Raw genomic sequence first — 16,213 nt, 5'->3', positions numbered from 1 at the left:
ATTGATGATAAAACGCCACGGCAGTGAGTCAGTCATATCTTGGTCTTGCATTGTGTTGAGTATTACATTTCTAAAGTAAATAATGTAACTCATCAAGCCACTCTGCTACTTTAAAGGACTTATCTTGTAACTAGTTAATGATACGTAATAATCACTGTTTATCCAGTATGGTTCGTACACTAAGAAAATTAAGAGTCTTTTTTTATGTTTTAATAAGCAAAATAAGGAGATACAGATTTATCCTCATGCTTCAGTTTGATATTTAAGATGTTGAAAAGTGAGGAAGCATGTGATGCAAATACTAATATAAATGCACAACAAAATTAAATCTGCATTGTTTTTGGTAAGTGGATACTAATAATTTTTTTTAAATATAGTTCTACTTGTAACATGCTTTACAATATCACAATTCACAATCTTAGTTGTTTCCAATGAGATGATTAGAGAGGTAATTAGGATTTTCTTACATGCATCTTTGACTTTCTGTGAATCTGCTCCTTTCAGTCATTCACAGGAGTCTCAAAAATGTTTTTGGTCTTATTTTTTTGTTCATTGTCAAAATTTGATTTATTGAGTACAAATGTGTGAACTGCTGAAGAACACATTTTCAACTACCTGCAAATATTTACTATTAATATTTACATCGTTTCACGCGACAACACAAAAACAGGTGTGTTCACGCTGCAGCAGAGACGACGATGCAGTTAGGCCACTGGGGGCGCTGTAGTTTGGTTTTGTAACGAAACTACACAGACAAGTGTGCAGAGAAGAATACGATATAAACGTGAAGGAAATGGAGAGCGTCCGACATCCGCATGGACTGATGACGCATCGGACGCTATCAAGGGTGAGTCTCGACGATAAAAGTACTGATATGCACGATAAAACTAGAATATAGACCGCGAGTCGTACCACCGCGGGGCCGCCATGTTTGTTTACAACTGGGTGAACGGAGGGAGGGGGAGAGTTGCGCATGCGCATGTAGTAACGTGTTACATAGCCGCTGCAGCAGGAGGGATTAAATCTTTCCACTTTGGGAGCCGGATTAAAAACTTTGCAGATACAGTGCATCCGCACACTAGTGCCGTGCAAACGACCCCCCCCCCAAAAAAAAAAAAAAGTGAAGACATTTTTGCGGATAGACTCGTTGTCGTGCAACACTTGCTCCTTATTTATCATCTTTTTTATGTGTGCATGTATGTTCTAATATATGTATTTTCATCCCTGACTCACTGCCATTCCACTTGGTGGGACTGAGAATCCTGTAAGTTAATACATCTCTTCCCCAGAGAAGTTGGCAAACACTTGTATGGACTATAACTCTCTTAACTAATTTTGCCCTTAGTCTAGTGAACGTGAGCTGAAACTTGGCTAATGTGACCTGTGATGGATAGTGTGCTCGGAATCCTGCAGCACAGTTCATAATATTTACCCGGATACCACAGGAAATGAATGGCTTGAAGCACGGCCGTCTCAATTTACACATTTTTGTCAGACCTCATTCTTTGGCACCTTCATTTGACTCGCTGAGAACATTATCCCTGTCCTCCTTTGTTTTACTTTCTCATAGTTCAACCTGCACTTCTGGAGAGAAAACGACTTTGAGGAAACCAAACACATATATTGTCACCTCACGGCTTCTGCTAAACCTCCACTTATCCTCATGGCTGTGTGCACATTACATGTTGACTGCATGTCAGATCTGGATAAAATGATCAGTATATATATATATATATGATGTTTTCATGAATAATAATTGTTTAAATGATTAGCTGGATACAGGATCAAAACATAAAATGACCTGAACATTCTCCAGGAAAGAGTCAAAACGTAACACATCTTGCATTTCTTAATGCTTTCCCTGAACATATCGTGTGTATCGGGATGCCGTTAAAGCCTTCGCTGACAATCTTCAGCATTCATACCCGGTGTGAAGTGGCACGTTGCTCCGTGCACGTCGTCATTCTGCCACCGCCAAACAAAGCAAAGTCACGTCTCGACCTTGAGAGGTCGTTGCAGTGAGGAGCGTCGTCGTTTCCTCAGGCCTCATTTGCACGACGACGCTTCCAGTGGCGAATGCATTGTTTTGCGTTTTTTTTTTTTTTTTTGAATTTCAGAAAAATGTTCACATTCGTACCGCCGACTTCAGTCTACACAGGAATGGCAGCGTTCATGCAGTTCCACGGCTCCCTGCTCAGACCTGCATGTGGCAGAAATTAAAGCAAAGCAACGACGCCGATGCGACCGCCATCCAGCGTGCGGGAACGTTCCCCCCGTTTGCGAGTTCGACGTAATTAAACCGCTTCGTTGGAATCGGTGAACCGGCGGAGGCGTGACGCTTTACAACAAACGGCGAAGCCACCCGAGGCGGTGAGACGTTGCACTGCCTCTCTGCTTCGCTTGCTCACCTGGGAAAAGACGCTTCTGCTGTAATGGAAACCTTCAGGACCTCAGGCTCTGTGCACACGCCCTCACAATGCACATCAGGAGAGTCTGAGGCCTCGGCGCTGTGGAGGATGAGCCTTTTTGTTTTTCTGCTGTAAATCTGTCTTTGTGTAGTTTGTGACCAGATGTGTGTGTCAGTGGGTGTTCGCACGACTCATCACAGTATCCGTGGATGTGTATTTGCGCCAAAACTGTACGTTTGATCCGATGCCGCGCATGTGTGTGTGTGTGTGTGTGTGTGTTGTCAGGTAGATTGCATTGAAATGCAGGATGTCAGGCGGAGGCAGGAGATGAGGAAGACGCTTGAGAGGGAAACCTGAGCTGGTCAGACTCTACCTGGAAGTGGCGCCAGCAGCCCCGGGGCGGCGAGCTGCCACTCACAGCAGGAGTGAACGAGTTGTTCCCAGGCCGCCTCGCGCCCCCCCCCCTTTTTTTTTCTTTTTTTCTTTTTTTTTTTATTGCTCAGGTGAGTCTTGAGACGCGCTGCAGAAGGATACGTTGGAATATTCACATCCTTTTCTCTTGACATTTTACACAACATCCCATCATCCCATGTCATTTTACATTCTGGGGCTTTTGGCAACGTGACAATGACACATCTTCCCTATTAATGCGAAACCTCTGGATTACATACATCGTATGTCTGCAGGTCTGCTTGTGTGTTGTTGTGCGCGGGGAATCCCAGAACTGTGCTGACGGTGTCTTTTTTTTTTTTTTTCCCTGTGGGAGGTTATCCTGAGGTTGGTTCTGCTCACATTACTCCGGCCTGAGCGGATTATACAGGCATTTGCATGGATCTTTTGTTCAGTGAATTACGTTTCCACTTTGCCACAGTGTTTATCTCCTGAACATCTGTAGTTACTGAGATGAGAATATTTCTTATAACCCATTAGATGCCATTGTCTTTGACTTGTATAATCCTGGATATGGGAGAGGAAATGTAACCGTCTATTAAACATGCGCGTCTCCACGCAAATTAGATTACAACAGCAAAACCATTTCATTTCTCATAATATTTCAGTGTATATTTTTTTAGATGGATTCCATGTGATCTCTAACATTTCAAGACAAAAACAAAGTATTGCAGATTATTGGATGGTTTCATGAGGTTTTCTTTCCTTTTCTAACCAGAGGTATAATTATCACAATTAAAATGAAAGGAAAAAGAAAATGCCTAATCTTTTTATATTGTGAGTAAATCACACAACAATTATAATTTTGTATTTTTTTTTTGAAACTCACAAATCCAAAATCCACTTTCTGCAGGGTTTAGGGGAAAACGTCATTGTCAGATCTATTTACTCGTTAATCCAGATTCTGTTATTTCATTACAATCTTCCAACATTTCACTCGGATTGTATCCTGATCAATCAGATGCTTTTTGATTGAAGGCAGATTTTAGGTTTTTTTGACCAGTTGTCACAAAAGCTTGACCTCCTGAACACTCATTTTATTTCACACTCTTGACATTAAGGTGTTTTCTTCACTGTCAAATGTCTGATTTCCATGAAATACCTTGAAGGAGTGTGTTGAATGATTTTCTCCATGAAGTATAAATGTGTTGAACTGTGCATTCGTCCACCGTCTTTTCTGGCGTCGTCGTGTTTGGAGGCGATCTTTGCAATAACGTTATAAAACATATATACTTAATACTCCTTACTGCTGATGATAATGATAACTACGATTGATTATATAAAACGCAATGGAAGAAAAGGTTTGTTTATTCTAAATAACGCTACATTATTGACACTTCGACACACGAAACAGCTTAATAATATTCATAAATGACGAAGCTGGAGTTGCTGGGTGTTTTCTGTAAAGGCGCTTTGAGGTGACTGTTGTTATTGATTCTGTACAAATAACATTAAATAAAAAACAATGGGTGCAAGTCGAGGCTCTTTCAATGAAACTTGGGTTTTAACAGGAGCTAAGTTTCCCAGTTTTGAGCTTGTTTACTCAACGTCTCTGTGTTTGATCATGAAAACAAGATATGGAAGAAAACTACTTGAGTGGTTATTATAAATTGATTAAAATAGCTTTAAGAAAACTTTAGATATTTAGAGATTAGATATGAATGAAATGATAAAAAAAACTTTTAACTGGCATTAAAAATCAGCCGAAGTCCGTTAAAATGCTTAAAAATGTTAAGATACAATCTGATAAAAAACCGAATCTTAGATGCAAATATGAATCAGATCAAATAGAAAGTCTGATGAGAAAAGCTGATGTAAATGTGAAGATCAGATCGTTAAAAAAAACTCTGATCTCCACATTTTAGTCAATTATTTCCGAGTACGTGACGACGCAGTGACACGAGACTTATTTTGTAAACATTTAATCCCGTCCCGTTAAACATGGCGGCGTCGATTGACGCCCCGTATGGTTTTAGTGTTTTCACTCAAATCAACAACACATTAAACTCCACTCGTCTCTCTACGTCTGTTTACTGCCCCCTGGCTCCGTTCCCCCCCCCCGCACGCCGTGGCGTTTCTGCTGACCCGACATCCAGGCGAAGCGACAAAACAACACTCCGCCACGGAGTTTTGTCCCCGAATCGCGCGCCTCACTCCTGTACCGCGTTGTGATTCCAGGGTTCGATTACAAGCGTCCCTTCGCCCTCGCGCTCGCTGTCGTCACGGCGGCGAAACCCGACCCCGGCGCGCCGGGTGTTTATTTCACTTGTTTATTTTCGCAGGGTAGAAACGTCCTCCGCTCCATTCTTCCAGTCTTCTTCCGTCTTTTCTTGAGCTTGAGCGCCCGGGTGGAACATTTGGGGCCCGTTGTGTGGAAACGTTGGGAAATAAAGTGTGTAATACGTCTGCAGCATCGTGTGACGGTGAGGGAGAGTGGCCCCCGGCCTTTTTTGTGTGTGATTAATGCAATTTATGTTTTCTAACAAGCACAAATGGATTAAAAATAAGGTTTTGGAGCCGATCGGGAATGACTGTGGCTGAAGGCAGGTTCGCTCTCAACAGCGTTGTTTGCAAGGACGAATCTCAAAAGCATGAAAACGTTAACATCCTCTGCTGAAGTGGACTAAAAGCACGTCATGTAGTCATCGTGTGGAACGTGTCGCCTGACGTCGTGCAGCTTTAGAGCTGGTCTGTGTTTGACCTTCTTCTTCTTTTATCCATTTATTGCTGTAAGTCTGCGAAGCGTCGCAGGGATGAACAGAGAGAAAAGGTGTAAATATTACATGATCCATCTTTCCATTCATGCAGTTTTCAATTTACGGTCTTCAAAAATTCATATATGATGACATGAATGAAGTTGGTCTTCAGACATATAATCTGCAGCGTGTTTTACGTCGGTGGTTTTATCACAGGGTCAAGGGGGAAAAAGGCTGGGTGACTTATTTAAGCGTCAGTTAATACTTTCCTATTGTCCTGACGTGTCCATGTCGTGTGACTGCTGGCGTTCTAATTCAACCACATCTTCATTGAAATCTCGACAAATGAACTTTGTCCTGCGTTAAATAGTTGCTTTCCTGGTGTGGATGGAGGGCGACTGCAGTTGTTGCCTGCTTGTCTCGGTGGGGGATCACCGTGGCAACCCCACTGTCCCACTGTCTGTACCGGTGGCTTGTTATACATATTAATGTGTGAAGGACTGCAGTGGTGTGTGTGAGTGTGAGTGTGAGTGTGTGAGTGTGTGAGTGTGTGAGTGTGTGAGTGTGTGAGTGTGTGAGTGTGTGAGTGTGTGAGTGTGTGTGTGTGTGTGTGAGAGAGATGACAGCTGACTGTGGAGGATAATGAATGAAGTGCTGAGTGTATTTTTCTCCAGGGTCTCTCTAATGGAAGCACTGTGGGGGAAACACACACACACACACACACACACACACACACACACACACACACTCCGGCACAAATATCCCTCTTGTATCGGCCCCGTCTCCCCTCTTCTCCCCCACAAGACATTCCTCTCCTCCCCAGTGGGGGAGCCATTAGTCGGGCGACCCGGGCGACTCGCTCCCCAGGCTCTCGCTTGGCCCCGACTCACTTAGCGCCTCCCCACGCCGGGCCCTTCTCCCCAACGCCACACCGTAGGGCTGGGTTGTGGGAGGCCCAGAAATTGGACCCTTCTACCCCCGGACAGAAGGCCTTTGATGGGGACGGGCCCGGGGACCGAGGCTCCGACCAGAGTAGGAGTCCCAGCCGCTCTCGGCTTTCATAGGGGGACTTCCAGAAACGTCCCTGGGCGTGAGGAAGATGCGGGAAATAAGGCTATACCTTATCTAAATATGCAATGTTGTACCCCCTCTCTCTCTCTCTCGCTCTATCTCTCTCTCTCTCTCTCTCTCTGGACTCATGATTCACTTGGTTCATCAGCAATTTGCCTACAGATTTTGGAAATACCGGCAGAGCCGGTGGGAAGAAAACGAGGAACTTAAAATGCGGTTTGTCGACATATTTAAACACACAGAGGTGGTTTTTAATTCCTCATGGCCAAATCACCGTTCACCTGTTCCAATTTCCTTTTCACATGACGCACACTGTGCGTGTGTGTGTGTGTGTGTACATGTACATGCTTCCCTGTCAAGTTGTTGGGCCATGACAGACCTGGCAGATCCTCCTTCTCTTGTTGGATGAACTCTGAGTGACACTGCTGAGTGTAGCACTGCACACACACACACACACACAAAGAAGACCGACCAGACTCACAACAGGTACCGACCTGTGTGTGTGTGTGTGTGTGTGTGCGCGCGCGCATTACAACACAAGCCTATTGACAGTTGTCGTCACACCAGTTTCTCTAATTAACCACCACAAATTTGCACAAGTGTGTGTGTGTGTGTGTGTGTGTGTGTGTGTGTGTGTGTGTGTGTGTGTGTGTGTGTGTGTGTGTGTGTGTGTGTGTGTGTGTAGGATTTGATGTGAAGCAACAAAGATGTAATATGAAGATATCTGATAGTTAATTTTTCAGCATTGTTAACTGGAGCGACCCCCCCCCCCCCCCCCCCCCCACCTCGTCCTGTCATAACACACTATGTGAAATATATTTTGATTTTTTTTATAATGTTCTGTAACAATGGCTTCAGTTCTCTGAGGACAACCTGTTTGTGTTTACGGATGTTTGAGGATCTGATGCAGCTTCAGCTTGCACAGTTTGAAACTTCCAGCTTTTCACCGCATTCTAATTCAGTCCATTGCTTCTATAAAGTCATTTTCTATGTTAAACTCTATGTATACTTTTTTTTTTTTTTTACCCCCCTTCTCAACCATTTATCCTTTAACTTGTGAGCTTACCTCTGTGTAAATTGTATTTTTTCAATATTTCAGTAGAAATTCTACACCTTTGATGTAGATGTTTAAACTTAGTATATTTTTTTTTACATAAACTATTTAAATGCTGACTCACCTATTTGTAAGACATTCACAGTGCTGATGTTTTCAGCCATGTGTTCCTGCACTAAAAACCACCCCAGCATTTTTTTTCCATTAGATTGACTTTTTATGGTATTATTCATTTCCTCTCTGGGATTACCTGCAAAGTGATTAAAGAGATGATGTGAGGTAAAAAAAAAAAAATCAAATATAAGTGACTTCAGCATCAATTTTAATTCTTTAAGTCAATATAGTGTATACAGGTCAATCTGAATAGTTTCAGTTATAAGAGCTGGATGGTTGCATGTATAAGGTGATTTAAAAAAAACAAACATTTTAGCGACTTGCTTGCAAAAATATTTTTTAACTCATGAAATAAAATAGCAATATTTTTATACAAGGAGTCTCATGTTAAAAGAAGTTATTTTCACAAACAAGGAAAAAAATAAATGCACAATGCATATTACTGTTTGATTAACCCTCTCAAAACTTGGGATTGAATTTTCAACATATGATTGTGGAAATGTAAATAAACATACCCGCTCCGATCAGTACTTCCTGTGACGGACATAACGTGAACTTTATCTTCTCTAAACAGCTTTACACTGTTGATATTTATTTCTTAGTTGTGACTATTTCCTGTTGTAAACGTGACTTTTCATTCAGCACTTCTCTGTGTATTCCACCAAAATTTACAAAATATGAATTCTCCACCTCGTAGACATAAGTGAGTCCTTTTTTTTTTGCAGTTTTTGTGATTTCTGTCAGCAGACGACGGCGTTTCTCGATACTTAAATACCAGCTGACGAAATGTGAAGCCATGTTGATGACTTGTGTGATGACCTCCTTAATGCTGTAAATGCTAAAAGGTTGTGACCATGTGAACATTTATTTAGAAAATCTTAATCTCGATTATAATTGTCGCATTGTGATCTTCTGTCTGAAAGATTCATTAAATCTAAAACATTTTACCGTTAACTTCACCACTAACATGTTGCTCGTCACGAGATGGCTCATATCTTGTCAGTTTTTAATTTGCAATATTTTTTTTTTTTTTGATAAATGGTTGTAAATTACCGTCATGCCACTTTTTTGCCGCCTTGTTGCTTCGCAGTTCACACATTTAATCTCTGCGGTTTAAAAAGCACTTCATCATGCTAAATCCGGCACTTTAACACACACACCACACACACACACACACACATGTTCGAAAAAACATTCAAATGCCCTGTAGTGTTGGAGAGCAGCTTATTATGAAAGAGCATTTTCTACATTCCAGACCTGTCACTTTAAAACCTGCTGTTTACCATTTAGTGCTGTGAGAGCTGTCCATCCAGCCACTGTGTGTGTGTGTGTGTGTGTGTGTGTGTGTGTGTGTGTGTGTGTGTGTGTGTGTGTGTGTGTGTGTGTGTGTGTGTGTGTGTGTGTGTGTGTGTGTGTGTGTGTGTGTGTGTGTGTGTGTGTGTGTGTGTGTGTGTGTGTGTGTGTGTGTGTGTGTGTGTGTCAGCTTGTCATGTTATCCAGGTGCTTCTGCTGAGCTCGGTGACGATTAGTGGAAAGACTTTGCGGCTTTTGAGTAAAAAGGGGGAAAAAAACAAGGACAATTAAAAGCAAAATGCAAAATCGGGACAAAGGGAGATGTATTTATATATTTATTTTTACACTGTTTAATTGGTGGTTGATTCATTAATAAATGTCACTGTGTGATGTGGTTAAAGAGATTCTGACAAGATACACATTTGTTGGTTTATCTGGGTTTATTTTTTTGTTTATTTATTTGTTTTTAATATCATACACGAGAAAGATGTTTAGAAACTAAAAGCTTTAGGTCCAAATAACATCAACCAGACCGGTTTGGAGTGAGTTGATTAACCATGTTGGTAGTCCAAAGAGAGTAGTACATCGTGTGCATGTTGAGTAACGTTTGTTTGATTTCCCCTGATTTTCTACATGATAAGACATCATAGCCAATTAGTTAGTAGTAATATAAAATAAAAAAAACACAACTCTTACTGTGCAGGTTAGATGATATTCATTTAAAAAAAGATCTATTGAGTCTGTAGCTGTCATTTATTCAAGATGTTGTCTTAAACACACACAGATCAACAGAACCGCTGACGCAATTCAGTGAAACTTATATCGAGTAATTGTAAGTAAATATGGGGGGGGAAAAAAGCAAAAAGACGTAAATAAGTTGTTTGGATAATTATGTTGATAAAAGCATTTTATTTGTTGGTTTTAATTCATCCCTACTGTTTGATAAACGTGTGTTTTATTCCATTAATTACTGCTTCTACCCTCTTCTTAGTTCTATGATGATTCCCACTTGCCGTTAGTGGGAAAGAAAAACAAAAAGAAAAAGAAAAATCCACGCTGGGACGAGGCGTCTGTAACACAGTCACAGCCGAAGAGTTTAGAAGCGGTCAAACGGATGCAGACGAGCAGAAAGTGTGTGGCACAAGTAAGGAAATATAAGGTTTCAGAGTCAAATTCACATGCTGCATGACTCTGCCTCTCGGTTCAGGACCTTTGAACCTGGCCTTGAGGAGGCAGCAGCACCTGTTTGGGAGCAGGAGGGTGGAGGTGGAGGGTGGGGGGTGGGAGGGTGGAGGGGGGTGGAGGATTAACCTCCTTACATTTCTGACCCAAAGGGAGCTCACTCGCAAACACTCACTGTCACTTTTCCTGTCATCCTCCCACACCTGCTCATATATACACTCTCTCTCTTTTTCTCTCGCTCTCTCGCTCTCTCGCTCTCGCTCTCTCGCTCTCTCGCTCTCTGTCCTTAAAGAGGGACACCTAATGACGGACATCTGTCCACAATTTAGCTTCATATTCCAGAGCTGCTATTCCTGTTGCTCCTGTAAGTGTTTGCTGTAAATCAGTCATCTGCTTATTAATTTGATTTACTGGTGTCAAAAGGCCAAATGCAGCCTTGAGGGAGAGTGTGTGGGAAAAGCAAGTACCTGGATCTCCATTTAACATTTGTTCCTAACCTCCCACTGAGTTCCGTGTATTTTCTTTAGCTCAGAATAGTATTTATCACCAGCAGTTGTCTTTTTAAACTGGCGAAAAGCAGCGTGTCGCGAGCAACACGCCTGGTGTTTCTTTTCTTTCACCGGTTGGCAGCATTATTCACATTTACATGCATCAACAAATCACGATACACTATCCATCCTGGTTGTGCACCACACACACACACATACACACACACCATCAAGCCATGTGCTTTACTTCTACCCTTTTGTATATTTATGGTCTCGAAATCCAAAAATGTGCAATGGTGTGATACCCGATCGTGTGCATTCAGCGTTTTCTTTTTTTTCTTCTATGTGCAGTCAATTCTCACATAGTGGGCGTGTCCCTGCCTTTTAATATGAGCAGGTGTGAAAAGGTCACAGTGTGAGCTCAGAGGTGGTGGAGAGGTGAAACACAGCAGAAGGGTGAGAAACTGAGGCGCGCGGTGGAAGTTGACGTTCCTGTGCCCCAGGGCACTGTGTTTTTCTGTATGTGTGTGTGTGTGTGTGTGTGTGTGTAGGTGTGCATGCCCAGGGCAGAGTATTAGTAACAGGATATGGCTGCAGTAGAAAGCTGGAAACTTGTACCTCCTTATCTAGAGGGCAAGTGAGTCTGTGTGCGTCGTTTTTCTCATACATACCTGATCGTGATGATAACATCCACCCCGTGTGTGTGTGTGTGTGTGTGGTGTCAGCTTTCTGTAAAGTCCCCCTGATATCGCTTGTGGCTCAAAGGTTGGGCGAGAACGGGATTGAAACTCATTTTTGCCGTTTTTTTCACCCCCATAACATCCTCCGACGGGCCACAAGAAGTCAGAGCCTCGAATTCGCCGTTTGAGTTTTGGTCTCTAAAGCTCAGCCCGCTGCGGTTTCGTCACCGAGTCACCATGGGGTTAAAAAAAAAGTCTTGGCGTTCATCCCGAGAACTCGTGAATTGTTTTCGGCATTAATGTCATGAATCATGCCGCCGTCAGGACGACACAATGAGGTGTGTGTGAACACGTCTCAATCAGATTATTATTGTTTTTTTTAAATATTTAAATCAAACCTTTATGTGACCCCTTGTGAATTTGAGTAAAAAGTTGTCTGAGATCAGCATCAAATACAATGGCTGCTGCTCTCCTCCTCTAAATTCCACCTCATGCCCCCCCCCCCCCCCCCCCCCCCCCCACCTCCCCCTTCCTCCCCCTGCCGTCACCATCACTTCCCCTTTCTCTCCCCTGTGATTTTTAGGGAGTTTTAGGTTCTGCCTGAGTTTTTTTTTTTTTTTTTTTTCCCCTCCTCCCGTCTTCCTGAAAAGGTAAGACGATCCATCCTCTGTTTTTCCCAGAACAATGCTTGGGGATGTCGGCGTGGCGTCGGACTGCAGAGGAGAGAGAGAGAGAAAGAGGGTGAGAGAGAGAGAGAGAGAGAAGGGCAGAGTGAGACACGGGAAAGACAGAGAGCAAACTACAGGAGTTGTGGTTGATGCAGATCGCAGTTTATGGCTGCGGCTAAAACCCAGTTGAAGTGAAGATTTCACAGTAGGAGCGCCAGAAAGGCACAAGGATGCGTCACTGCAGATAAATGTATCGTCTGAACAATTTTATTTATAAACCAACCAGACGTATAAAACAAAACAACAGTGCTGCTAGAACGGGCTGTACTGTGTTTTAACGTTGCTTTAACCAACAAGCGTGGATTTAAAGTTCCTCTTCTTGAAAAAAAATCTTTAAAAAACAACAACAAAAAAGATCATTTCTGCACAGAGAATAAATCAACACACAAAAACAAGACCAGTTTCACTCATTCATTTCCAACCAGTTGACAAAATTAATCACTAAAGTTGATATGTTTACAAAAAACAACAACACATTTTTGTCAAACTAACTGATGCCATCTTGGGAAACCTACCGCAAGGGATTCTGGGATATCAAAGATGGTGTCGCTTCAGATCCAGTGAAAAGATCAACATTTCACCGATTCAGCCCAAAAAAGAAAAAAAAGCCACATTTTCTCAAAGTCTTAAACGCTGTGAAACTGCGATTCAGGAGTTTACAAACAGGATGCTGAGACGTCAACAAACCGGGGTATCGTTCGCAAAATATCAATATTGGAAATATGTGTTTGAGGGTAATGACGAATTTCACCCAGAAAGGCATTGACGTCACATTAGAGATCAACGACTAAAACTTTAAGAGCTTTTTTCCACGACTTTTCAAGTGAAAACGCACCGTTTTTTTTGCATTTTCGATTCACAAATGTTTTGCGCTTTCAAAAAGTTGCGTTTTCAGCGGCTCTGAGCACCGTCGTCATGTGAACGGACACTCAAAACACCATGAAAGGTTTTCCATTTTCACTTGAAACCCTTATTGTGAAAAGACTTTTCCAAGCGTGTCCAGTGCAACCACTGGTTATTATTGCAACATGTATTGAAGAAAAAAACTTCTTCGTATCGTACGACTTGAATTCTCTTCAAGTTTTGAATAGAATTGGTCCAAGTTTTATTAAACTAATCTGGCCTTTTTGTGTGCTGATATAAAATGTGCTTTTAAAACGATTAATTCCATTGGAGGATTATGAAAGTCGTTTGTTTGAACCACAGTAAGTAATGAACTGTGAGCTGTTCCTTCACACGTATGAGTCACTGATTGAGCTGAAAGATTAAATAGGTCATTATTATAAAAGACTTAACCCGACTGAACTGTCTCTGTGGAACTTGTTTGCAGTGTTGCGCTTTCTTCCGGTTTTGCAGGTTTATTTTTCTATTTATTTCCCCTTTTGCGTGAACCCGACACTCACACCTGAGCCCTCTGTGGAATTAATGTCGATTATGCCGTCACTTTCAAACGCCATGTATGCTTAGTGCCCGTACTACACTTTACATAAGCGGCAATTACATTAAAAGTTTGGCGTGCGGTCGCGACGTGTCACGTGACGAAGAGTGCGGCGCGTCGGCTTCATCGCCGGCGTCCGACTCCACATATCCAGATGCTGCCGTGGCGGCCGTGGTGATGTCATCGCGCAATCTTTCTCGGCGGCGTCTCGAGGGCTCTTTCAAACTCCCGTCGGAAAAGCGGGATTTTTATAGGGAGCTCGACTCCAACCCCTTTTTTTTTTCATGAGTTGGAAATGCCTGGCAGTGTCTTTTCATGAGGCCAAGCAGAGGAAGACGAGAGCCTGAAGGGGGGACGGGGGGGGGGGGGGGGTGTAAGAGATGAGGCCCCTCTGTGGAAATCATCTGCTTCAACCCTTCTGTCTGTGAGCCCGACTTACCTGCCGCTTCGTCTGGGCAACTGTCGGTGCTCCTGCTGATCTTTCTCTCACTGGCAGTTTAACTCAACCAGGCGATCGAATGTGTATTTCTTAGCGCCGGACCTCAATTCTGTCTCGACCCAAAATCTGATCTGGTTTTCAGATTTTGGTGAAGCACACGACACTGACACACAGCCCCCCCCCCTCCCTTTTCACACTTTTGTTGTGTCATGTCCTTCCTCCATTCAAACAACTCTTTCCCCCCCTCCCCCCTCTCTCCCCTCAGGTTAAAATGTCATCCTGCCTTGATGGTCCATCGATCATCACAATTCCTGCTCCCGCTCCCTCCCTCCGGCGTCCCTCCCTCCCTCCCTCCCCCCACCCCCCCTCACTCTCCCTCTCTCCTGGGCCATGGGTGCTACCTGATATGGGTGTCAGGTCATCGGCGGTTGTGTCAGACAGACTCATGAGTCATGCTTCTATTCTGAAGGCTTGCCTTATAAACCCACGGCCATATTGGGTTACCGAACAAACAAAGTTTGGCCCGGCAGAAAATCCATTAGCTATATCGATAAACACAGATGTATGCATGAATGCCTATACACACACACACTCTCTCACACACACACACACACACACACAATGAAAGGCAGATGACGGACATGTCACGTAACGGGTGACCGGCAAACACAAAACAGGCTCGGGGAAAAGAGACACACTTAAGAAGTAAAACCAGCAAACACGACACACTTTAACATGATCCGATTAGCTTTGTCAACAAATATGGGGAAACTATTCTCTGTCCAACGCGGATGAATTGTCTTAAACACACAAACACGCCTTCCCGACAAATGAACGGAGTGAGTCCGCCGGCGTTGGACATTTTATTAACGTGGCAGAGAAAAGAAATCCTGTCAAAACTGCGGGAGGCAGAGAAAATGAGGACGGAGGGCGTGGCGGTGTTTTAGCTTTACCTTTTCCACAGTGTGAAGAAATGACCAATTTCTGTTTTTCTTGCTCTCCTCCACTCAGTTTCTCCTCGTCCACCCCCCCCCCCCCCCCCCCCCCCCCCCACACACACACACACTCTCTCCAGAGCTCAGAAATTCCTGCATGGAAATAGTTGGGTTTGACATATAAAACAAAAAAAGGAAACGTCTCCTGAATACAGGAGTTTTCACACAGGACAGGTGGGACTGCGTTCTGCCGGCCTGCACCGACACAATGCAAATAAACACTGACACACTGAACATACCGACAAACGTTTCTGTCAGTTAACACTATTACAGGTTTTTGTTCATTTCTGAGCCTTTTAATTAGAATTGTCATGAATTTAGTGAGCTGGGATTCATCAACAGTCATACCCTGGATTATCAGTTAATATTAAAGTGAGTTTTTAAGAGGACTCATTTCAACATATTTTGAGATTTTCTTTTTCTGCCCTTTCTACTTTTAGAGTCTCATCTTGTTGCCCACTTTATAAGATTCTATAATGACCAAAATTCCTACACCGGCATCAAACAATTCAAAAGCTACTCGGGGAAAAAAACCCTTTGGTCAAGACGACCATCTAACCACAGACCTGATTCACCACCGTGTCACGTGTTTCTAGACTGTTTGAGCTTCTCGGTGCCATCAGGACACGGTAACGATGACAAACTGCAAATGTGGAACGTGAGGTGCTCACTGCACCTTTTTCATGATTCCCCCAGACCTCAACTCTCAATAAATACGGTCATAAGAGGGTTAATATCTGATATCCTTATTCTTGAATCCGTATGGAATTGAGAATCTTTGAACGTCTATTCAAAAAGTCGTGTATGTTTCCGGTTAGTCATTATGAAATATATGACTTTTAATGTTATCCGTGTCATCGGCGCAGGACTGGTCTTATTCGTCCCCATCGTATTTGGATCTGGGATAAATTTATAGTATCTTGAAATCCTTTGTCGAGTCGTTGCAGAAGGAAGGGTGGATCACTTGTGGCTCAGTGACGATGAACGTTAACATCTTTATCGCTTAATCCTAAATATGACCGGGAGCCTGTTCTTCTCAAAACAAAATCAATCATGTTATTGTACATAGTCAAACTTACAACCGTAAAGTCGTTGGAACCAATTTGCTGGAATCTGCATTTTCTGCACCGCCGTTCACCGTCGAAATGGTCAAACTCATTTGGCCCCCCAACAAGAA

General features: G+C 42.9%; 1 long non-coding RNA gene across 1 annotated transcript in view; it reads right to left on the bottom strand.

Moving 5' to 3' along the window:
* Positions 1–12,126: 12,126 nt before the first annotated feature.
* LOC308138491 overlaps positions 12,127–16,213 on the bottom strand; it is a 62,154-nt gene continuing 58,067 nt past the window's right edge. Inside the window, exon 5 of the long non-coding RNA XR_013936885.1 lies at positions 12,127–12,149. This is a non-coding gene — a long non-coding RNA (uncharacterized lncRNA). The remainder of the gene's footprint in view (positions 12,150–16,213) is intronic.

This window comes from Blennius ocellaris, assembly GCF_963422515.1.
Source record: "Blennius ocellaris genome assembly, chromosome: 13".
In the NCBI taxonomy this organism is placed as follows: domain Eukaryota; kingdom Metazoa; phylum Chordata; class Actinopteri; order Blenniiformes; family Blenniidae; genus Blennius; species Blennius ocellaris.
This window is presented reverse-complemented; position numbering and strand designations above follow the sequence as displayed.